Source organism: Canis lupus, chromosome 1 (genome assembly GCF_011100685.1).
Source record: "Canis lupus familiaris isolate Mischka breed German Shepherd chromosome 1, alternate assembly UU_Cfam_GSD_1.0, whole genome shotgun sequence".
NCBI lineage: Eukaryota > Metazoa > Chordata > Mammalia > Carnivora > Canidae > Canis > Canis lupus.
In genome coordinates, this window is record NC_049222.1 from 89,277,841 (window position 1) to 89,302,552 (window position 24,712).

The 24,712-nt window shown below is 41.8% G+C and overlaps 1 protein-coding gene across 4 annotated transcripts in view; it reads right to left on the reverse strand.

Annotated features, from left to right (window-relative positions):
- Nucleotides 1–24,712, reverse strand: part of PIP5K1B (phosphatidylinositol-4-phosphate 5-kinase type 1 beta) — a 299,484-nt gene that overhangs the window by 244,722 nt on the left and 30,050 nt on the right. Inside the window, exons 1-2 of one of the 4 annotated variants that reach the window (XM_038527138.1) lie at nucleotides 14,924–15,025; nucleotides 14,606–14,758 (exon numbers count right to left, since the gene is read on the reverse strand). The exons of 2 other annotated variants lie outside the window; for them this stretch is intronic. The gene's annotated coding sequence lies outside the window, so the exon portion shown is untranslated. Of the gene's footprint in view, nucleotides 1–14,605; nucleotides 14,759–14,923; nucleotides 15,026–24,712 lie in introns of those variants that run through there. One more of the 4 variants, XM_038527139.1, reaches the window with a different exon arrangement.

The following is a 24,712-nucleotide window of genomic DNA, read 5'->3' on the forward strand; positions in this document are numbered from 1 at the left end:
GTGAAACTCATCTGTTGAATGACACTGTGCTTATAAGGTCTTAATAATCCTGCATAAAAAAATGAAGGCTTTATGTTACATGAATTTTTGACCTGCCTTTTTTTTTTTTAATTTCATTTATTTATTCATAAGACACACAGGGAGGCAGAGACACAGGCAGAGGGAGAAGCAGGCTCCCTGTAGGGAGCCTGATGTGGGATTCGATTCCAGGACCCCGGGATCACACCCTGAGCCAAAGGCAGATGCTTAACCACTGAGCTACCCAGGAGCCCTTGACCTGCCCTTCTAATTTGAGTAGAAGATACTCCAAATTATGTCTTACAGATTTTTAACAGTTCAGAAGTGCATAGAGTACAAGTACAAATCACTTAGAATCTAAAATAAAAGGTATTTACATATAAGACTGATATGTCGCCATTTAGTCACAGAACTCCAGGGAAATATAGTTACCATTTCCAGAGTTTAACTGTTATACATTGAGAAGGCCACACACCAATAACTTATTAACTGTACCTTATTTGGAGAATAAAGAGCCCAGAATTGCCAAGGTACTGTATGTAGGAGGAAAACCACAAATCATGTGTGATGGCAAAACACTAGTGATACTCCCTTTCAAGTCAGAAACTAGACAAGCATGCCTCCTATCGCCTCTGTTATCTAAATATTTTTCTACAAGTATCAGCCAAAGTAGTACAAAATTATAAATAATGGAAACTAGAACATACAATTAACATTATTTGGAAATAAGATAATCAACCCACTTAAATCCAGTAGTATCACCAGAAGAAAAAAATCACAGCCAAAACATAAAAAAATCAATAGTTTCCTTAATTTGTAGAAATAACCAGCTAGAAATATAATGGGAGCAAAATTCACATTTATAAAGGAAAAAAAGATACCAAACAAACAGGAAGACATTTAAAAAGAAGTATAGAGAACCAGCTAAAGAAACCCATGTAACTTTACTGTGGGAAACAAATGAAGAATTATGGAAGATCACAATTTCCCCAAATTAATTCAGAGATGTAATCCAGAGGTGCCTGAGTGGCTCAGTAGTTGAGCATCTGCCTTCAGTTTGGGTCGTAATCCCAGGGTCCTGGGATCTAGTTCTGCATCTGGCTCCCCATAGGGAGCCTGCTTCTCCCTCTGCCTGTGTCTCTGGCTCTCTCTGGCTCTCAAGGATAAATAAAATCTTTTTAAAAATGTAATTCAGTTACAATTACTACTTCATTGGAAGTTTTCTTTCTGGTAAGATTACTCTAAATTTCCTTTAGAAGACTGTCAAGAATACTCAGTAAATTGGGAGCAAAGAGGATAAGAAACTAGAAATTGCACTACTAGATATATTGCCAGAATGTGTTCTAAAGCTACAGGAACTAAAACTTGTTCTGTTTTTAGCAGTAAAGTGTTTAAGGTTAGTCTAGAATTCAGCACATAATTAATACATTTCAAACAAACACAAACAAGATGAATTATTAAAATCAGGTTGGTCAACTGGCTACTCATTTTGCAAAGGATAAAGTTTGGTCCCCATCTCTCACCTGACCCAGAAATAAATTTCAGATGCAGTAAAATTTAAGTGCGAAAAACGAAACCACCAAAGTACTAGAAGAAAATTACAGTAATATTTATATAATAATGGGGTGGAAAAGACCTGTCTAAGCATGACAGAAGCCAAACTCCCACAGAAAAATGTTAATCAAATTGACAGCATAAAATGTAAATCTTTGAGTCAAGTAAAGCTACTAAAGACCAAACCAAAAGGCAAATTATTTGCAACATATGGCAGAAAGGGAGTTTACAATCTTAACCGATAAAGAGTTCTAGAGAATTAAAAATTCTGCTTTCAAAAACAGGCAAGTGACATAAGACAATTTGGGGGGAAAAAAATCACACAAATGGCCAAAAATATTCAAACATACCTAAAATCAAATATATGCACATGAATACATGATACATTGTTTCTGATACCAATGTGCCAATAATTTTATAAAGTGAAAATGTCAAATGTTTTCAAATAAGCAGGGAACTAGCCAATCCCACTGCTGGTCTAAATCTAGGTAAATATTAGTTTCCCAGAGAAAAATTTGGCCATGTACATTAAAAAACACTATCATTTCATGAGCCCCCGCTGATCCAGTAATTGCATTTCCAGGAATTTATCCCACAGAAATGACCGGAGATGTTTAAAGCATATTTATAGTACTTATAACAGTTAATGATTAAAATACGTTTCTAAAACTAGTAATCTGTACATATGCTAGGTTTATTAAAAATGTTACAGAAAACTAGTTAGTGACAGAAGTATATACATGCCATCTCAAGTTTTTAAAAAAAAATATTTTAACTTCTATTTTATATATTTATAAATATTTTATATTTACATAAATATTTCTATTTTAGAGATCTTTATAAATTTTTAGATATTTATATAACATATAACATATATTATATATGTAACATATATATAAATATTTTTAAGTAAACTCTAAACCCAACATGTGGATTGAACTCACAATCCCAAGATCAAGTCCCATACTCCATCAACTAAGCCAGCCTGGTGCCACCCATCTTGTTTTTAAGAAGTAGATTCTAAAGCAGTTTGTTCCTTATGACTCTTTAAGAAGATGTGCAAGTGAACGCAAATGAGAAGACTGAAGGATATATACCAAAATTATTAAAATTAGTTATTCTGAATTGTGAGACTGATTTTTACCTTATGTACATTTTCTAAATTTTCTACATAAGTGATGTATTCCTTTTCTACTAATAAGTTTATAGTTTTTAGGCAAAGCAGATTTATGGCCGATTTTCCTGGGAGAAGACTTAATGAAGAGATAAGAGGAACCAGCAGATTGGAAGCTTCATTATGGCATTACATTAACCATTATGCTCAGACGCTGGATTTTATTTTTATTGAATCTTTACTGCCTATATTTTCTCCTGCTGCCTGCTCTCCTTGGGTAGTTTCTGTTTTTTAAAAATTGTTTTTTTTTTTCCTTTGTTTTCACTACAACAAAATAAAACAAAACCAAAAAACCTACCTTGTTTACTTTGGACACCATTGGTATCCTCATTTTTATGGTCCCTTGCTCAAGATCCTGCTTCTTACAATGCCCCTTTCAAACCTTCTAGTGTCAACCAATCATACTTTGTTATACTGAGAACCTAAAGGATAGTAGAATCAGAATCCTTGTCCAAACTCCAGATCTGACCCTTTCCCACTCTTTCCATGGCCATATTCATTCCTTCTGTATCCTTTCTCAACCATGGTCATAAAAACAGTAGGAGGAGTAGTTCGGATTTATACCCAGAACCTGCAATACCCCCTCACCTTTAAACCAGCTCAGAACCAACTCACCAGTTGATCACTGAGTAAGCAGGGGGAATCAAAAAGAGCCTCAGAAGGACACCTAGTCCAATCTCTGGCCCCTACACAAAGTACTACTCCTCCCAATTGATAGGTGAGCTAGCAGAAACTCCGAGAGCCAGCTGAAACACATGGTGAAACAGTAGCAAAAAAAGAGGAAGGGAACATGGGTTTTATGGTCCTAGAAAGAGGATTTTCTACAAACATCAGGTTGCCAGAATCTTGAGAGAGAGAGAGAGGAGAAAAAAAGGAAACCAAATCATATCCCAATGGCAATGATAGAATGAATTACCTACAGATGTTTTCATAAATATGAAGTTGAGACACTACACCCAGGAGCAGAGGGATTGCAAATCGGTGCTGCAACTTTGGAAAACAGTATGGAAGTTCTTCAAAATATTAAAAATAATTGCAGTAAGATTTAGTAATTCAACCTCTGGGAATATACCTGAAGGAAATGAAAACAGTATGTCCAAGAGGCATCTGCACCCCATGTTCACAGCAACATTATTTACAACAGCCAAGTGTGGAAACAATCTAAGTGTCCATCAACGAATCAGTGGACAAAGATGCAGTACATACACACACACACACACACACACACACACACACACACAGAGTTCCATTCTGCCATAAAAAGAAGAAATTCTGCCATTTAAGATAATACAGGTGGACCTTGAGGCATTATACTAAGTGCAATAAGTCAAATACTGTATGATCTCATTTATATGTGGAATCTAGAAAGAGAAAAACCAAAATCACAGAAAAAGAGATCTGATCTGTGTTTACCAGAGGTGGGATGTGGGGGAAGGAGAACTGGATGCAGGTGGTCCAATGGTACACACACTTCTTGATACAAGATAAATACTGGGGAGGTAATGCAACACGTGATGACTATAGCTAACACTGCCAAATGGTATATTTGAAAGTTGTTAAGAGAGTATTTACTAAGTAAATACTAAATATTTACTAAGTATTACAAGAAAAAGACCATTTCTTTTTGGAAAAGCCAATTTTTTTCTTTTGTCTGTATCTGTATGAGATGATGAATATTAACCAAACTTATTGCTGTAATCATTTCACGATATACATAAGTTAAATAATTACACTGCACACCTTAAACTTGTACAAGCTGCTGTATGTCAACTGGATCTCAATAAGACTAGGGAAGAAAAACACAATACCCTGGTCTGGCCACTAACTATATGAGTGACCCAACCTCCCTGGGTCCAGGTTACTCAACTTAGAGCAAGCTGAACTTCAAGATTACTATGATGGCACAGCTCAACTCCACTTCCACTAACACGTTACATTCTCAAGTTGCAGCAACACAGAAAAAAAAAAATCATACATTCAATTCAATCCCCATTTATTGAGCAGCTACTACGGGTGAGATACTATGATGGATACTGTGGGGATGCAGCTTTGGCTTCTAGCTATATAACCAGTACAGCAGGACTGAATTTTATAAACAAGCAAACAGGCACCACACATTGCATATCTGAAACATTAAACTTTTAATACATTTATAAAGCTAAAGAGAAGTTAGTCCATATGAACTGCCCTATTTTTTTATTATTTAAAGATTTTATTTTTTTTGAGAGAGAGAGAGCACACAAGAGAGGGATAGTGGAAGAGAATCCTCAGGCAGACTCCCAGCTGAGCTCAGAGCCAGACGTGGGGCTTGATCCCACAACCCTGAGATCATGACTGGAGCTGAAACCAAAAATGGGATGCTTAACTAACTGAGCCACCTGGGTGCCACCTAGGCCCTATTCTTTTGCAACTGTTTTCAAGAGTAGACAAGGAGATGGGGGATCTGGGCTTCAGTTCTTGCACGGTCAGAAATGCATTTTTATTAATTTTTAAAATATTTTATTTATTTAGCTATTGAGAGAGAGAGAGCACATGAGTGGGGAGGGAGCAGAGGGAGAGAGAGAGGCAATCTCAAGCAGACTCTGCACTGAGCACAGAGACCCATTCAGGGCTTGATCCCATAACCTTGAGATCACAACCTGAGTGGAATCAAGAGTTAGATGCTCAACTGACTGAACCACCCAGGCGTCCCCCAGAAATTCATTTTTTAAAAAACTGATTAAGGTGAAATTTACATAACATAAAACCAATCATTTTAAAGCGAATAATTCAGTGGCACTTAGTACCTTCACAGTGTGGTGGTCACCACCTCCATGACCTCTAGGGTTTTTTTGTTTGTTTGTTTTTTTTTTTGGCAGTGCAGCAGTGCATCCCAGGTATGTTCTATTCCTGGTCCTTATTATTTCCCAAACCTTTGAGTCCCTGAGGACCACCGAAGTCATTCAGCATCACTGGGCAACTAGTTCTACTCCATCATCTAATAAATGCCTCTCCAAGCATCTACCAGTGAGGTGAATAGCCATACTATTACCCACAAAAGTCAATCAAAGGAACCATCCATGGTAACTAATTCATCACATTTTTAATAGCTGGACTTTTATTACCTGAATTATATACTGCCTCTACTCAATTCAATCTCCCTTTATGAAAGTTTGCACAGAGTATTCAGTATGTCCAGCTCACAGGCTCTCTACGTAGATTCACCTTTTGCAAACAGGATTTATTAAAGCAATGTTTGCACATATCTAAAGCAGACAATTACAATTACCATGAATACGTATATACTACATTAGAAATTTTCTACACTGCAATCGGAAAATTGGACTACCAGTATTTCTGAGGATTTACTATACTCCAGACACAAATCTAAGTGCTTTGATGCGTTATTTCATTTAATCTCTACAAAGGTCATAAGGAGGGTGGGGCTTGGAGACATTAAGTGACTTGCTCGAAGTCATCCACTATATACGTAGAGAGCCAGAATTAAAAAGATAATCTATTTGACGTAAGTAACAGTGCTCTGAGGTGCTAGGCACACTCTTTCCCCAAGACTGCACTGACAGTAATTATCCCTGAACCATTCCCATGAAGAATTCCCACGGCAGTTGGGATAAACCAAAGCCACAGGGCTTAACCCTCTGAGACACTCCCAGACAATACCATGGAGAAGGAGCAGAGGTTTAGGGCTCTCGAGAGACTCAGGTATTCAAATCGTACATCATAAGCAGAGATGCATTAGCAAACAATGGTTTCAATCCACAAAGGCATTTTCATCCATCCCTATGAAAATATTAAAAAGTGTTCCCACCCTATTCAAGATTGCATCTTGTCCCCAGTGCCAATCCAGCGCTCCCAACCCCCCCCCACCCTAGGCTACTTCTTTGCCTAAGTTCTTACCACTCTCCAATACGCTATACCATTTACTTACTCATCATGCATATTATTATTATTCTGGGCTAGAATGCAAGCTCATTGAGAACAGGGAATCTTTGTTTTATTCACTGCCATGCCTGCAGTGCTTAGACACACAATGGCTCAAACCACAGTTGGAGCACATTCCTCTTCCTTACAAAAGTAGATGATGGTATCTATTCAGAACGCTTTCTAACATTTCACCAAAAACTGCTAAACGCTGCTAAATATTTCACACATGTGAATAGAGACATTGACACATCTATAAGTGAATTCTGCAGCTACGTCACTGAGGAGAAAGCTGTAATTACAGAATAATAGAACGATCACTGACAGATGGAAGGGGGTTTTCTTGTTATTACAGCTCATCGAGGGGATTATATGAAGAGTTCAGTGAGTTAGCACGGCTGACAGGCAGTCCAAGCATGCAAGCCGAGCCATGATTCCTCAATTTTTAGGCACAGTGTTGGGAAGCAGTGGGGCGGAAAGGGCAGGTAACGAAAGAAGGGTGTTTAATTTCAAATACTGAGTTTCATCATACAAGGTAGGATATGGAAAAAGTTTTAAAACCCCATTATTTCTATAATGGAACTACTAAAAAGGATGTGATAAATTAGTACAGTAGAACATGGGATAATGATGGTTTTCATGTATTCAACACTTTCCTAGGTACGAGGCACTATTTTGAGGTCTTTGTGTATATTATATGGTGTGAATATCTTCGCAACCACCCTGTGATGTAGGGATTATTATTATTTCAGAGATAATGAGACTGAGGCTCAGAGGTTGTTCAATGTACTTGGGAACACAGAGCCTTGCAGTGATATTGCTGGGATCAAACCTAGGTTAGTGGTTCTCAGCAGAGCGTTATTTTGTTCCCTAGGTGGTATCTGGCAATGTCTAGAGACTTTGATTTTTTGTTATCCCAACTGGAGGGAAGGTGCTACTGGCATCTAGTTGGGTAGGCATGCTTCAAAACATCCTACAGTACAAAGGACAGCCTCCACAACAAAGAAGTATCTGGCCCAGGATGTCAACCATGATGAGGCTGAGATGTAGCTCTAGAGCTATAACTTCTAATTGCTGTATGCAAAGTTTGAGAAACACCATCTTTGACCCAAGGACAGAAGGAAGGATACCTAAGTACAACATGCCAGTTAAATATAGCTATAAGTAAGCTGATAAAAGAAGTACATTTTTTAAAGATTTTATTTATTTATTTTTGAGAGACAAAGAGAGACAGAGAGAGACAGGCAGAGACATAGGCAGAGGGGGAATCAGGCTCCATGCAGGGAGCCCGACATGGGACTCGATCCCAGCTCTCCAGGATCATGCCCTGGGCGAAGGCAGGCACCAAACCGCTGAGCCACCCAGGGATCCCCAAGAAGTACATTCGTTTCCTGAGAATACTGCAACACATCACAGCACATTTGGTGGGGTCAAACTACACAAATGTATTCCTTCATACCTCTGGACTCCAGAAATCCAAAACCAGTAATACTGTGCTGAAATCAAAGTGTCAGCTGGGCCATACTCCCTCCGAGGGGTAGAGCTCTATAGGAGAATCCATCCCTTGCTTCTTTCAGTTTCTGGTTACTTCCAGCACTGACACTCCTTGGCTGGTGGCCGCATCATTTCACTCTCTACTTCCATCTTCACATGACCTTTTCCTCTTTGTGTCTATGTACCATCTGTGCTGTGTCTCTATGTGTAATCTCCCCTGCCTCTCATATTAGGAACATTGTGATGCTATGTAGGGCCCATATGGATAGCCCAGGAGAATCTGCTTGTCTCAAAATCCTTCAATGAGTCACCTCTGCAAAGACTCTTTTATTCAAATAAGGTAACACAGGTTCCAAGGATTAGGACATGGATATTTTTGGAGAGCGATTTTTCAGCTCACCACAAGCAGATAACATCACTTCCATGTACCCAAGAGGGAATTTCAAGTCATGTGCCCAAGGACAAATGGCTAACAAGTGGTGGAGGCAGGATCTGAACCCAGCTGTGTTCACCTAGAAGCCCATTCTCTTTGTATCACGTCACCTACAAAAGCTGAAGAACAGGTCTTAAACCAGCAGGTCCCAACCTCTGAGTCGGGACCAATGTGAGGAAACTAAAAATCCGCATGTGTTTTAAGCAGTGCCAGAAGTTTCTGGAAAGCACAAATTTCCATGCTGTGAGAGTCTTGTGAATATTTGCATCCATTTATTTTCTTGACATAATCTCATGAACATTTCTTGTCCCCAAGGAGGTATCTTATTATCTGAAGAATTACTTATAGCCCTTGAATAAAATGGCCTATGTAACATAATATAGAAGTAATATGCAACAGATTACAGCTTTAACTGCACACAAATTTTTCGGATTTGTACATTATGGACCAAAGTTCCAAGCGTACTGAGAAAGGAAGGTATTGCCAAGGAAGAGAAGGATATGGTAGGTCTATGGGTGGGGTCAGGGCCAGACTTTTCAAAACCCCAGGAATTTCTGACATTAAAAATACTGAGTATGCAGCCATAAAAAGAAAGGAAGTACTGACACCTGCTACCACATGGATAAGCCTTGACAACATAAGCTAAGCAAAAGAAGCCTGACACCGAAGGACACATATTGTGTGATTCCATTTCTATGAAATATCCAGAGCAGTTAAATCCATAGAAACAAAAAGCAGATTAGTTGCCTAGGGCTACGGGGAGTAGGTACCAGGGAGTGAGTATTTAGTGACAGGTGGTTTCATTTTGGGGAGATGGAAATGCTTCCGAACTAGATGGTGGTGGTTGCCTCTCTTTTTTCACTTTGAAACGGTGAATCTGAAGTCATGTGAATTTCACTTCAATAAAAATAAGAATAAATAAATGGAGGCCTCCATGCTAAGCAAACTCCAGAGTGGACAACCCACTGTTTGACAATGTAATAATATTAAATCATATTCTGGTTTGCACCCTAGAGTAGTAGTTACCTGGCCGAGAAACCAGGATTTATTTTTATTTATTATTTTTTTAATTTCAAGAATTTTTTATTTTATTTCATTTTAGGATTTATTTCATTCAACCCTGGTTCTACTCCTCTACTTGTTGGACTTTGACAAAGGAGGCTTCAAGAACTGGAATCTAAGCATGCCAAATTCCCTTTATAATTTTTGTTATTCAACTACGAAATACTTGCTGTTAAAAAAAAAAAAGAAGTTACCATCAGGCCAACATTTACAGTCAAGTGATACCCTGAGTGAAAATGTCAGGGATCCCTGGGTGGCTCAGCAGTTTAGCGTCTGCCTTCGGCCCAGGCCTGATCCTGGAGTCCCGGAATCGAGTTCCACATCGGCCTCCCTGCACAGAGTCTGCTTCTCCCTCTGCCTATGTCTCTGCCTCTCTCTCTGTGTCTCTCATGAATAAATAAAAACAAATATTAAAAAAAAAAAAAAAACTTCATCTCCCACTCTCCTAAAATAAGGAGCCAGTTGCATTTTCCTATAAAAGAGCCCAATGAGCTAATAAAACCAAAGTGCTCAGTTAACTCTGGAGCACGTTTCAAATGTGAGGCATCACTCTTAATATAAAGTGATAACCATCAGGAAGCCAGCATAAAGTGCTCCATTGCACGGTGTACTGTGAAGACACAGCAATAATCGATAACCAATGAGAGTAGTGGTCTATTACTGTATAATCAACACATGGTAATTACATAACCAACTGTCAACAGCTGCAGTTTCGATTTGATAATAACTAGATAGGACACACCAGAAGAATGTGCACACAAGAGATAAGGTTCTCCCCTCCTGAAGCAAGTCTCTGTGTATGTCGGGGAGGCTGGACTGCCCCGATGGGTCTTGCAGGGAGTAAATAACGCTTGTCAAAGGAAGAATGTTAGGTTCCTGGGACTTGGGGCTGGGGTAAGGACACTCTGTCAAGTAACGGGGGCAAAAAGGAGAGCTAAGGCAACTGCTGAGCCTAGTTCAAGCCCAACACCTTCCTTCAAAACCCAGCCTCTACTTCTCCCCTGGGAAGGAAGATCTTCTCATTGGGGCTGAAATTCCAGCTGTGTAGGCCAAGGACTGCAATGGACTGCTTGCTTAGCTGCTGCATCTGCAAGAAAAATGCTCTTGCTCTGCACCATGCAAGATGGGTTCTGGGCTTTTCATTACAAACCAAGGCGGAGCTGCTGTGGCCTCTACACAATTCGGAAGCGGCGCATCAGGCCAGAGTCCTGCTCTGAGGCCAGAGAACAGCTGTGACAACAGGGACAGCAGGGGAGACCGAAGAGGACAAGCTTGCCCTGGCAGCACTGAGCTCTGGGCCATGCTTGCCATTAACTCCTTCAGGGAGCCCACACCTAACTACTTCCCCTTGCATGCTTATCTGTAAAATGGGGTGATGGTCCCACTGTGCTGATCTCAAAAACAAAGATCATGCTGGAAGATGGTGAGGATGAATGAAAGTGAAGGGGATGGGTAATGATGACCAGAAAAGTATACAGTGGAAGTGAAGGCTCCTATCCACACTGCCTAAACTGTGCTGAGCGTCCCATGCAACCATGCCCCCAGACGCTGAGAGTTAACATGAAAGAAGAGACATGTTTGGGAAATCAGAGCTTAAACAAAGCTGATTTTTTTTAGGGTTCATTTATTCATGAGAGACACAGAAAGAGGCAGAGACGCTGACAGAGGGAGAAGCAGGTTCCCTCCAGGGAGCCTGATGTGGGACTTGATCCCAGGACCCTGGGATCATGCCCTGAGCTAAAGGCAGATGCTCAACCACTGAGCCACCCAGGTGTCCCCAAAGCTGACTTTTTAATTCATGCCTTTATTCATTTATTCAACAAACACTGGGAGGGTATGAATAAGGTATGCATTGCTGAATATAGCAGACATGGACTTTTCCGCCATGGGGCTTACGACTGAATGGGACAGAAAGATACTTAATAGTTTGTCTGATTTGTATTTTGAAAAGATATCTTCTTTAATATGTGCTATGAAGGAAATAAAGAGGAGAGGATGCAGTGGCAGAGACTTAAGGGGTAATCTACTTTGATGGGGAAGAGGTAAGAAAGGGCAGCAACATTTAAGAATCCCGAAGGCTCAGGGGGAGCCAACATGGCAAAGAAGCCACAAGGAGCTGGCAGCGAGCTTCCAGCAGGGAGAGATGGTGTGAGCACAGGCCCTGCAGCAGGAAGGTCAGGTGAGGAAGAGGTGAGAGCAAAGCGGGCAGGAGGCCTGGAAGCCTTTTTTATGCCGTGTAGCTTGTGAACCTCCCAGAGGATAAGCATTGCTTCCCAAAAAAGTATTCTAGGATGTTAATATGGACGTTGTCAACTAAGCCACTAAGATAAGATTAGATATCTGATTCCAAGATGAAGTGCCAGGCCTAGATACAGTTCCTCAAGAACATAGCTCAAAACCAAGTGCACTGATCTTGACCTCACTCACAGTGAGAATGCAAATGTATGAGGCTTCTGGTGGCTAAAAGGAGGGATGATTAAACCAAGTCATCTGCAGTCTGGCCCTAGAAGGGAGGATTAGGGAAGAGGTGGGAGTCCCTGCCTTCCCCTCTCCAGCCCAGTGAGGAGTTTCAGGGGGAACTAGATGGAGAGCTGGAGATTCCTATGATATGGGAGACACCACCTTGCTGGTGTCTGCCTGAGAAATCTAAAGCTGGAGGTGGCTGGCTGAATGCTGAGGGACAAGCCAGAGTATGCAACACCTACACTGGGATTACCTGCAATTCCCCCAAGTTTGTGGAGACAAAGGTTGCCATGGCCCAGACATGGATCATGCCAAGAGCATATATATGGGGCTCTATCTGGCTCTGCCAACCAAGGGCCAAGTGGACAGCAGTGGAACCCAGCAGACAGGAGAACAAATGGACCAGTGAGCTTTCCAGAGACTAAGAAAGGAGTAGCAACAAGACTAGAGAAAGAGTGTACAGTAGCCAAACCAAGGTGACTGCAGGTAAGAGGGCCCCAGAGACAGGGTGAGCAGATCTCTCTGAAGAACCCATGAAAGGGCTCCCTAAGAGCAAGATCCAATTCTAAAAACCCACAACACAAAAACAGCTCTACTTTGATCCTGCCTGCCAATAAAAATGTTCCTAGGCTCCATCCTGTCCTTCCCACCCCTCCTTAACCCAGAAGCAACAGCTACTGAGCAAGCAAGAGAGAGGATGTCCAGCCATAGACCCTCCTCCCTGTAAGAGCCTGGGGGGGGGGGGGGCAGTTATAAATGTAAATGAAGTTGGGAACTTCAAATATTACATGGTACTAGACATTTTAAGTATTTGGCAAATTAAAATGAGACTCTTTGTAATATAAGAGCAATCAGAAGAGTAACATGATAGGTTTTCATCCAGAAACAAGGAAAATGCCTTCTGGCCAAATAACTCTTCATGGGAGAGTAGGTGATGAGCTCAGGTTGTGTTCTGATAGCATCCTAGAAAGTCTATTTGTCTGAAGCAGATGACACATAAAACTTCCTCATGGTAGCACATTTCATGGAAAATACAGTAAAAATGAGGTCCATCATGCCTGGGCTGGAACACTGACACCACCACGGTTCCCAGGTTCACCTCCATTCCTCATCGAGCCAAGCAGAGCCTTCAGCATCTGTAGTAACTGAGACTACTGACCTCCTGCCCACACCAAACATTCTCATCTCCTGTACCCTCCCCTCCTCTTCTAGAAACACAAACGTGGTGGTTCAGGAAGGGATCCCCACCAGGATCCACCACCACGCTCAGCTCTGATCCTCATGAACCAGGCCCCAACAGAGTTTCCAATTTCAAGTCTCATGAGTGTTGTCCTCAGGTGTCATCCTAATAGGATTCCTTCCATGGGGATCCAGCTGAGAAGCCCAGAGCCTCAACTCACACCCAGCAGGGAACCCCAGGACACCAAGCACAAGATGAGGCCTAAGTCCCTGCATTCATGCCCCTTTTGCCATATCATGAAAAGCACATCTTAGAGTGCAGAGCAGTCAAACCCAAGACAGAACTCCTCCTCGGTCAACTGGCATTGTGGTAGAGCCAATGTGCAAAAGTCAACAACTGTTGCAGTGTTATATTTCTGTGGGTTTTTGCCAATCAACGCATACTGGCTGAGTCTTTACGTTATTGGAAATAATGCTCACCAACATCTCTACCAGGAGAAAACAGATTTTTCTTCACATCTAAGACTTACTCTTATGAGCACACATTTAAAGCCTAGATCGTTCTAAAAGATGTTTCTGGGCCTCTGTCTATTAAGGTTTTAAGTTCCCCAAAGGCAAGGGACTATCTCATCTACTTCTGTGCTCCCTGCAGCCTGGCATGGAATCTGGTATAGGAGGGTTCAAAAGTCCCATGGCTAGTAAGTAAATGAACAAATGAATGGATATCCTGGCCCATGTTTTAAGCTAGACTCATGTGAATACTGTAGTATATTGTTTATTTTTAAAAGAGAGGCCTGCTATTCATCATTGTTGACTACACCATTCTATTCCCTACAGATGATTAATAGTAGGTTTTTTAAAATCTTCTAACTGAATACTTCGGTGTCATTTTATATAAAGGTTTTTTTCCTCAGGATATTCTTTGATAGTCTGAGACCATGTCAATGGCCTACTCACTCCCCGCTCAGAAAGATTGAAAAGCTCCATTGTGCCACATGATTCCACGTACAACAATCAATGTTTCAAGTCTCTCAAAGCAAGTAACATAGATATGTTTAAAAGAACTTTCAGGACAGCCCGGGTGGCTCAGTGGTTTAGCGCTACCTTCAGCCCAGGGCGTGATCCTTGAGTCCCGGGATCAGGTCCCACATCGGGCTCCCTGCATGGGGCCTGCTTCTCCCTCTGCCTGTGTCTCTGCCTCTCTCTCTCTCTCTCTCTCTCTCTCTCTCTCCTTCCCTCTCTGTGTGTCTCTCATGAATAAATACAATCTTTAAAAAATAAAAAAAAAAAAATAAAAGAACTTTCACCTCTCTTGTGGAAGGACCTTTGGGGGTGAAGCAGAGAGAAGGCAGGTTAGCTAGCACAGGGTTGGGAGGCATCAGGCACCAAAGAAGAGAGGTCACAAGATTTGGAGCTGGACGGGTCTGCAGTCATGTGTTGGCTCTGCTGGGCTTCTTCATCTGTAAAATGGAGGGGATGATACCTATCTCAAACAATCATTGTGAGGAGGACCAGGGAACATGTGGAGGCTCTGAGCAAAGGACCTGCCACATAAGGGTGGCAGTTTCACTCAACAGTACTTTTCTTACTGTTGTCTACACATAAAACAAGTGACATACACCTACCTGCATATATAAGGATGAGTTCATATACGGGTGGTTCAACAACTCAAAAGGAGTAGAGATCCACGGGCTCAACTCTTTGGAACTTGGAATGCCTCTTCCCATAGAAACAATGCTACAAATCACAGAATTTTAGAACTGGAAGGAGCCTCTTAGGGCATCTGTGAAAGTTCCCACTCAATGGACTATTTCCTACTATGACACTGCCCGGTGTACACAAGCCAGCCAAAACCATATAACCCGTAACATCGCTGAAACACTACATGCAAACAAAAAAACAGAAAGTGATTTTAAAATAGTCACCATTCATCTTCACAAGTCCTTTTAACCTGAACTAGATGATCTTCCAGCTTTGAAATTCACTAATGTAGGAAATGGGGAGACATACATTTCTGACTTCTTATAACCTACCCTGCCCTTCCTCACACCCAGCAACTGCCACATAACACTTCCAGTTACTACACGATAAGAGCTTTATCTGCAGCATGAGCAAAATGCCACAGGCCCACGGAGGACGGGGAGATACATGGGGGATGGGAGGAGGGGTCAGAGGCAGCAAGAGGCCAGGTGGTACAGGGCAGAAAAAGGCGAGGCTTGATTATCCAGTTTCCCTCTATCAACCCTTTGCCCAGCATCAGCCCTGCTGAACCTGGCTGTGCACAAACAAAATTATCTGTGAAAGTCATGTGAGACACTGCTGGATCACAAGCACTGTCACCACCACTCGGACCCCTGGCTATGTCCACCTGCATCCCTTTGCAGTGGACAGCAAGAAGGCACAAGGTGCCCTGGCGTCTTCCTCACGCTTAATTCTTTGGAATGGCAAAGGCTGGCTATTTGTACTCACACAGGATGTTCACAAACCCAGGGTGTTTAGCTTGGAGAGTGCCTATAATGCGGTCTCCAATATAGAAAATTCAAGAGAAACTGCAGAATGACCCAGGCAATCTAGTTGTACATAAAAGCTCACAGCACTGCTTAGACAACATGAGATAATATTTGTGGTATGACAGTAAAAGGAACAAAAATCACTTTACGCAAATGTACATATGGTATGATCCCACATCTCTGTGATGTGCATGGACACACGATGTTTTACCCATTCTTACATATATATCTGGCTTTTTAAAAAATTTTTATTTATTTATGATAGTCACACAGAGAGAGAGAGAGAGAGGCAGAGACATAGGCAGAGGGAGAAGCAGGCTCCATGCACTGGGAGCCCGACATGGGATTCGATCCCGGGTCTCCAGGATCACGCCCTGGGCCAAAGGCAGGCGCCAAACCGCTGCGCCACCCAGGGATCCCTATATCTGGCTTTTTAAAGAAGTTTATATTTATTTATTTGAGGGAAAGAGAGACAGAGCACAAGATGGTGGGGGAGGGTGTGCAGAGAGGGAGAGGGAGAAGCAGACTGCTTGCTGAGCAAGGAGCCCAACATGGGGCTCTATCCCAGGACCCTGAGATCATGACCTGAGGCAAAATCAGACACTCAATCGACTGAGCCACCCAGGTGCCCCTCTTACATATGTCTGTTTAGGATAAAGACTGGAAGGAAATACTTTAACATATGAATAAAGATTTTGTCTATGTGATGGAAATACAGGCTATATATTTTTTCTTTTTAAGTCTGGTGAAATGGGCAAGTAATTGTAATAATGAGAGGTGAAATGGAATTTAGGAATACTGATTAGATATTGTAAAGATACTGTCTTTAGAAATGGCCTAATTTCATATTTTTCCTAGTTCCTCCCAATTACGTAGGTAAAACACCTCTGGACCCTCGGATGACTTCCGAACCTAAAGGCTTACAACTAGTAGACAACTTAGCCAAACCATGGCTTGAACTCAGACCTGGCAACATTTATGGCCTGTGCCACTCCTGTGATATCACAGTGCCCTAGAGTCAGGACAAATGAACTTCACAAGGAAATACTCCATAAGGAAAGAGCAAGTCTTACTGCGCACACTTACACTTCTTACTAAATAAATATTTGCCTGTCATTATATCATAGTTTTATGACATGCAAAAAAGTCCGTTGCTAAAGGAGCTCCAGTGACTTTGTCACAGCTACTGAACCTGCGTCCAGGTTACAAAGTTTTACACCTGCATTACGCAGAAGCCCAACTCCAGAGATTGTCAGGGTGAAACTTGCCTGGGTGGCTCAGTGGTTAAATGTCTGCCTTTGGCTTGGGTTGCGATCCCAGGGTCCTGAGATTGAGTCCCGCATCGGGCTCCCCAGAGGGAGCCTGCTTCTCCCTCTGTCTGTGTCTCTGCCTCTCTCTTTCTCTCTGTGTCTCTTATGAATAAATAAAATCTTAAAAAAAAAGAAGGGATCTCCAACTGTAAGCTAGGCATCTCTGTGGCTAAAGAGAAGAAATGGGCTATTCTGTCTTCTACTGTTGCTATCTCCACACATTAACAGCCATTTAACTTCCATTCCATGGCATCACGCTAGATGAGAGCTATTTAACATTTACCCAGCCCCAAAACATGTATACAAAGTAGACAGACTGCCAACCGTCCTTAGAAGCACAAATACCATAAAGGCTTTAAGTAGTCCCCTATTTGTAAACATGGAACTTGTTAGGGGGGAAAAAAAGCCATCATCTCAATCTGACAAAAGGATCAGTTCCAAAATCTCTCACTTCTTAAGGAAGGAAATTCAGACATTTGATGCATACAGGTGCACGGAGCAGCCTCCGGCCACACAGGAGTGGCTTCCTGTTTCACTCTGCTTATCTCAGGCTGGCTGGGCTTGAAGAGCTTTCTAGGCAAGGGGTGAGGAGGCGGCCTCCAAGGACACAGGAGCAGGGAGGGACTGGCCACAGGTGGCAAGTTAAAGACGTTTTTTTCAGATAAGCACAGAGACTCCCCTGGATCACAGCCATAAGCAGGGAGCTCATTTCCCGCCCCTGGGCTAACATGGAGCATAATACACGAAACCAAGATATACTTAGAGCAGGTGGACAGAGAGCGAGCAGGAGCCTGGACAATGCATCGGTCGCCCTGCCACCCGGGCTCAGCAGTAATTAGCTGAGACTTAGAACCTGAAGTTAGCTGCAAAGCCCGGAGCATGCATAGGCAGGGCAGGGCTGGGAGTGTCTGAGATGAGCTGCGAAAATGCAAAACTGCTGACCCCAGGAAGAACTCAAGGCAGATGAAGCCCAAAGGAGAAATTTAGGCAAGAGCTGGCTGACAAGTACAGCAACCAGAGAGATCCTCAGATGGTACAACAGTCCTCCCACCAAAACGATTTTGGGATTGAGGGAAGCCGTAGGAGGCGGCTGAAAAGTACAGGTTTACATGTAAGTAAGTGCGGAATTCCACGACATTTTAAGGGTTTCAGGGAAGAAGGTAATGTGCTAAAGTGGCCTCTCTCCTTGGCTTTTTCAGTCAAAAGTTGCCCAAGATGAAACAAAGAACCATATCCACGCAGCCTTCCATCACGGACCTCAACTCTGAGAATTTAATCTAAGTAAATAAGATGAGGGGTGCCTGGGTGGCTCAGATGGTTGAGTGTCTCTCTTCAGTTCAGGTCACCATCCTGGGGTCCTGAGATCGAGTCCTGCCTTGGGTTCCCTGCTCAGCACGGGAACCAGCTTCTCCCTCTCTCTCTTCCTCTCCCATCTGCTCATGCTTGCTCTCTCATTCTCTCTTAAATAAATAAATAAAATCTTAAAAAAAATAGTAAATAAGATCCAAGAAGCAGAACACTAGGTTGTATGAAGTTGTACATTATATTCCATAAAAGCAAAAACACAAATACTAGATCCTGTCTGATGACTAACAATAGGGAAAAATTTGACAAGGCAAGGGTAAGTTAAGGCACATGAAATATGCTCAGCCCTTTTTGAATGGATAACATGAAGATATAAATAGGGAAAATAAAATGTGAAGTTTAAAGTTCAAAATTAAGTGTTCACTATGGATACAACTAGATTAAAATGGCGGTGCCTGGGATAGAGCTGAGGAAGAGTCAGTGATCAAGAGCCAATGTTGACCAGGATGGTCCAGGGTAGCATGATGGAGGATGCAGGGGCTGACAGCAAGGCCCCCTTTGGTAAAACCAGGGAGAACTTTCTGGACTGGTCATAAAGAGGCTCCATCTCATTCTGAAATCCGAAGGGGTGGGCTGGAACCCTAAGCAAGAACAGGTGTTGGTCTTGGTTGGCTGATCACAAGGGGCTCAAGTGCACGGCTTAATTAACCTTGGATTAAAGGGAAAATAAGTGGTCTAAGAGGACCCTGAAGGGAGCAGTTCTGAAAGAACCTGCAGATTAAAAGAAATTCGCCAAGGGCCTGAAATGGTCTGTTTAACCCAGAAAAATCTAGAAGGCTCTATTTCATCTAGAAATGTGGCCAACTAACTGAGGAGCAGGAGGACAAACTTGTAAGTGCCTGATGAGAACATGAGAGCGGGCAATGGGGCAGTGATTAACTCCATGACTTTCTGTCCCCAACTTTCAGATAAGAAAACTCACACCCAGAACGGCGATGCCAACTGCTTGCCTAGGATGACAACCAGTTAGCTCATGGCAGTGCCAGAGGTATCACCCAGATCTTTTCCTTTCATTTTAGCAATTTTTACATTATTCCATGCTCTCACGTCGACCATATGTAGCACCTGGCATTCTCCCACCATACAGGAATTAAACCTGAAATAACTATTCTCACTAGATAAATATTATTGCTTTTATTTTTAACTGGGGGAAAGCAACCTTAGTTTTTAAACATTCTCATTTTTTCTGTTAAACGTATGGTTTGGGCTCATTTTCATAGCTGGCAAATATTTACTTCATCACGTGAATATTTATTCTATAGGTTTGGCTAGCCTGTGGAACTTGGTGTCATCAACCACATAAAATATAGGATTTTTAAGATTTCCATCCAAATCCTATGGGACTGTCTTATATGGAGACCAGACTAAACTCTGAAGCCTTGCCACTGGGAACTTCTTTCCAAGCTGTCACTCAATCATGAACTGCACTATAGCACATGAAAAGACTCAGCTGTGAATGTCCTGGATTGTTCTCCCATCCTCCAACTGCTATTATGTGCATAAGGAGACATGTGAGAGGTCTTTGTCGAATGCTTCTAGGTCTCTAGCTCTCTCTTCCTCTACCAATCTAGGACGCTTATCTAAAAAGGCAATGTGATGAATGGGTGACTAGACATTAGGAAATTTATGCTGGTTTCTAGGGATTGATGCAATCTCTTCTATGGGTTTTAAATCACTTACATGATGGGAATTTGGAATTTTTGCAAGGGAACATTGCATATACTGAAGTGTCAGGAGTTCAACTCTTTCAAAGGTTGAACAGAACAACATTTGTATGTGTCTGGTCTTCTGGAACCTCTCTCCCTCTCCAAGATTTATTCAACGGTCACTGGCAGTGCCTCAAAGGTGGTATCTGCTAATTCCTTCAACATCCTTAGATAGGGCCAAGAATGTCCTAGAGATGTGAACTCCTTCAAGTTACATACATGTTCTTTCCTTGTCTTCTACATCCCTCTTACTCCTTTTTCATTTTTTAAAAAAGATTTTATTTATTTATTCATGAGACATGGAGAGACAGAGGCAGAGGAAGAAACAGGCTCCCTGTGGGGAGCCCAATGTGGGACTTGATCTCAGGACCCCAGGTTCACAACCTGGTCCAAAGGCAGGCACTCAACCACAGAGCCACCTAGATGCCCCAATCTCTTTTCTTTTTGAAGATCACTGTACTCTTTGCTGGAGAACTGAAAGGAAAATAGTTCTGTAAATGTCACGTATTAATGTCAGTCTTATGCTCTTATGCAATACTCTGTCTCTGTCTCCATTCCTCTGGCTCCAGAAACAGCTGAAAAGCAAAACAAACTAAAACACTACTTTCAAAATACAAAAAACATACCACGCACTGTACACACTCAACCATGCACATGCCATGCACCAAAAAGGTTCCTAGCCAGTAAAGAAATGAATGCAACCATGAAATGTCATCTTGAAGCAAACCATGAAAACATACCTTTAAAAAGCAGGCTGGTGAATCTGTAGGAAATGGACATACCCAATGGACTTATGATAATGTAACTGTGTTATGGGCAAGTACATAATTTGTTTTGCCCTTTGGAAACCAGGAAATCTCCAGCTAAATGCTTATCTTAAGGGACACATTCTGAAATAAACCTGAAAATATAAAAAGGTTCACGTATATAAATATGTCTTTGGGGAATATCATAATAGCTCCAAACTGGATACAATTTAAATATCCGATGACGGGAATCATTAGAGGAACCATAAAACACCAACTGTGGTAGGCCAAATAATGCCCCCTCCCAAAGATGTCCATGTCCTAATACCCAGAACCTGCAAATATGCTGCTTTACGTGGTAAAAGGAACTTCATAGACATGGTTAAGGATTTTGAGATGAGGAGATTATCCTGGATTATCCAAGTGGGTCTAATGTGTTCAAGGTCTATGTAAGAGAAAGCGCAGGAAGGACTCAGCTAGAGAAATGACACACAACAGAAGGAGAGGTTAGAGACTGTGGGATGAGATTTGAGGTTGCCATGCTACTGGCTTTAAAGACAGGGGATGAGTCCTATGTCAAAGTACATAGAAGCTCTAGAAGCTGGAAAAGATAAGCAAACATTCTTTCCTAGAGCCTTCAGAAGGGAAACAGCCCTGCCAACATCTAAATTGTAGGAATTCTGACTTCCATAAATGTAAGATAATAAATTTGTGTCCTTTTAAGCCACTAAATTTACAGTAAATGTTTAGAGCAGCAATAGGGAATTGATACACTACTAGGAAACCACTACAGATGATAAAAACAGAGGACTATAGAGCAACAGGAGAATACAAACATGTGTAGATGGAAAAATAGTATGAACAACAATTACTACTCTACAAAATATACATATAAATAGATCAAGATGCATAGAAACAGATGAAAATATATCAATAGATTAAAACACCTTGTAACTGGTCCCCCTGCTTCTGACCTCAAGCTCCTCGCACCCAGAGCAGCCCAAGGGGTTCTTTTCAAATATGAAATCAGATTACCTTACTCCTCTGCTCAAAACCCTACAAAACCCTTTTTCCTGTCATCTCAAAGAAAAAGCTGAAGTCTCAAAAAGGATTTACAAAGCCCAGGTCCAGAGCAGTGCATGGCTCCGAGGAGAGGCACTCACATGTACTGTATGTGACTGGCATCCCCACAAGCATGCAGTACCCCTCACCCAGGCATGCGCCTGCTCCTACTCACTCCATCTCTCTGGCCTTCCCATCTGCTGCTCTGTCTTGCTGACTCCACTCTGGCCTCACTGGCCAACTTGCTATTCCTGGAACATAGGAAGCACCCTCCTTCACACTTTCTACACTCAATGTCCCCTCTGCCTGAAGTACCATAACCAGGGTAGGTCTCCTGGAAAAAAGGGCACAGTCATGTATTTGCTCTCCAAATACGTAGTTACATTATCTGTACATAGGCATGTCTATTTCCCTACAACCTCACAGCATTGCCTTTTATCACTTCAAGGTACATCTGTCACAAAGTGACATTTCAGTTTTGTATTAACTTCCAGGTTGAACCTTTTGTGAGTATGCATGTATTACTAAAAATAACATACTACATATGCTACATACTTAGACACCTTTCTGGTGTCTATGTGTATAAGTGTATAGTGTGTGGGGGATGTCATCTGTATTTTGCAGCCTCTTTACCTTGCTTCCATTCTCTGCTCAAATGTCACCACCTTATGAACCAGGCTCTCCTTGACTGATTTTTATTTTTTTAATTTAAAAAAATTTAAATCTTAAGATTTTATTTGAGAGAGAAAGCAAGAGAGAAAGAGAAAGCAAGCACGAGTGGGGGTGGGGGAGAGGAAGAGGGAGAAGCAGGCTTCCTGCTGAGTGAGGAGCCTGATGTAGGACTCCATCCCAGGACCTCAGGATCCTGAGCAGAAGGCAGATGCTTAACAGACTGAGCCACCCACGTGCCCTTTGATCACTTTATCTTAAATAACAATCCCAGCCCCTCACCTCCAAACTCCCCAATCCCCTCATACTGCTTTATTTTTCTCTATAGCATGCATTACCATCTGTCATTCTAAAAAATACCTAGTTGCTACCCATCTCCCCAAACTAGAATGAAAACTCCTTAAGAACTCAGACATTGTGGGTTGGCTTACTGATGCATTTCCAGAGCCTAAGTGAATTCACACAGTGAGTGTTCCATAAATATTCGTTAAATGAATCAAATAAGATGAGAGACGGTTTCAAAGAAGTCAAAAGACGTAACTGGTTTAAAGGTAAACTGTATCAGTTCCATTAAGTGTTGCCGCTATGCTGTTTTCACAAACCAGCAGCTAACTTTTGGTGATGCTCTTGATGGAAACTGTCCATTCAATCAGGAAGGAGTCTTCTGCGCATGCCTTTTTAAAATCAAGTCAATCACTGAATGTCCTCCGAAGCCACACTGGTTCCTTCAGATGTGGTCTCCCATCTCTGCCATCAAGTTTCATACTATTTGTGCAATCAGAGTCCCGCTTTCCAGAAACTCTCAGGCCTTTTGGGTCACATATCCCTTAAAAGCCATGAGATCCAATGTATTTCCATTGAATGTTTTAAGCTCTGCCCTCCTAAAGCTCTAGTTGCATGTCATATGACCAGAGTTTTTTCCCCTATTTATAAATTCCAAGAGATCCAAGACAGGAAATACACCAGATGAGCCAGGAGCATTTGTAGTGTCAGGAGGAAGTAAGGAGGTGTAAAAACAGGCAAACAAAACTCTACAGGGACAGGGGGTATGAAGGGATACAGGAGTGAATGGAAAGAGGAAACAATGAAAGATGCCAAAGCTAGATGAGTCTGAGCAAGAAAGTCAAGCAATATTGGATTATAACTCCAAGTATAACACAAAAGGGTCCACAGTGACATAAATGATTGAATAAACAAATGGAGGAAGAAGAGACAAATCTCCCATGTAGAAGAATTCTACATAATTCTGTGGGTTTTTTAAGATCTTACATAATCTCTACACCTAATGTGGGGCTTGAAGTCTGAACCCTGAGATCAAGAGTCATATGCTCCACCAACTGAGCCAGCCAAGTGCCCCAGACTTCCACATAATTCTTACAGATACTCTTCCTTCAAGGGAGAGGACCATAACTCCTCACTTTTTAAGTGTGGGCTGCACACAGTGACTTCCTTCCAAAGAGTACAGTCTGGAAAGTGGGAGGAGAGAAAGGGTAACTCTACAGTGAAGACATCCAACAAACATTACTTCACCCATCAAGATCAACATCAGCAATGATGTCATATTAACAGCATATGTAATCTTGATACGGTGTGATAAGAATGGCACAGTATTTCCCTGAAACACATTATCCCAATCTAATCACGAGAAAACATCCAACAAACCCCAGCTGAGGGACTCTCTATAACACACCGGACACTAATTCTCAGAACTGTCAAGGTCATCAATAACAAAGAAAACCTGAGAAACTGACACCATTATTAGGAACCTAGGGAGGCATGACAAATAAATGTAATGTGGTATCCCAGATGGGATCCTGGAACAAAAAAGGGTAGTAGGGAAACACAGCAAATGTGAATTAAGTATGGACTTCAGTCAATAATAATGTATAGATGTTGGTTCAGGAGTAGGGATGAAAGATAATGATAAAGGAAAATGAGCGTTTGCCACTCTGTACTGTATTCTTGAGAATTCTCTAAATCTAAGAAAGTTCTAAAATGTTTGTTAAAAATAATTCCAAACAGATCATCAACACTCTCTTCAAAGGT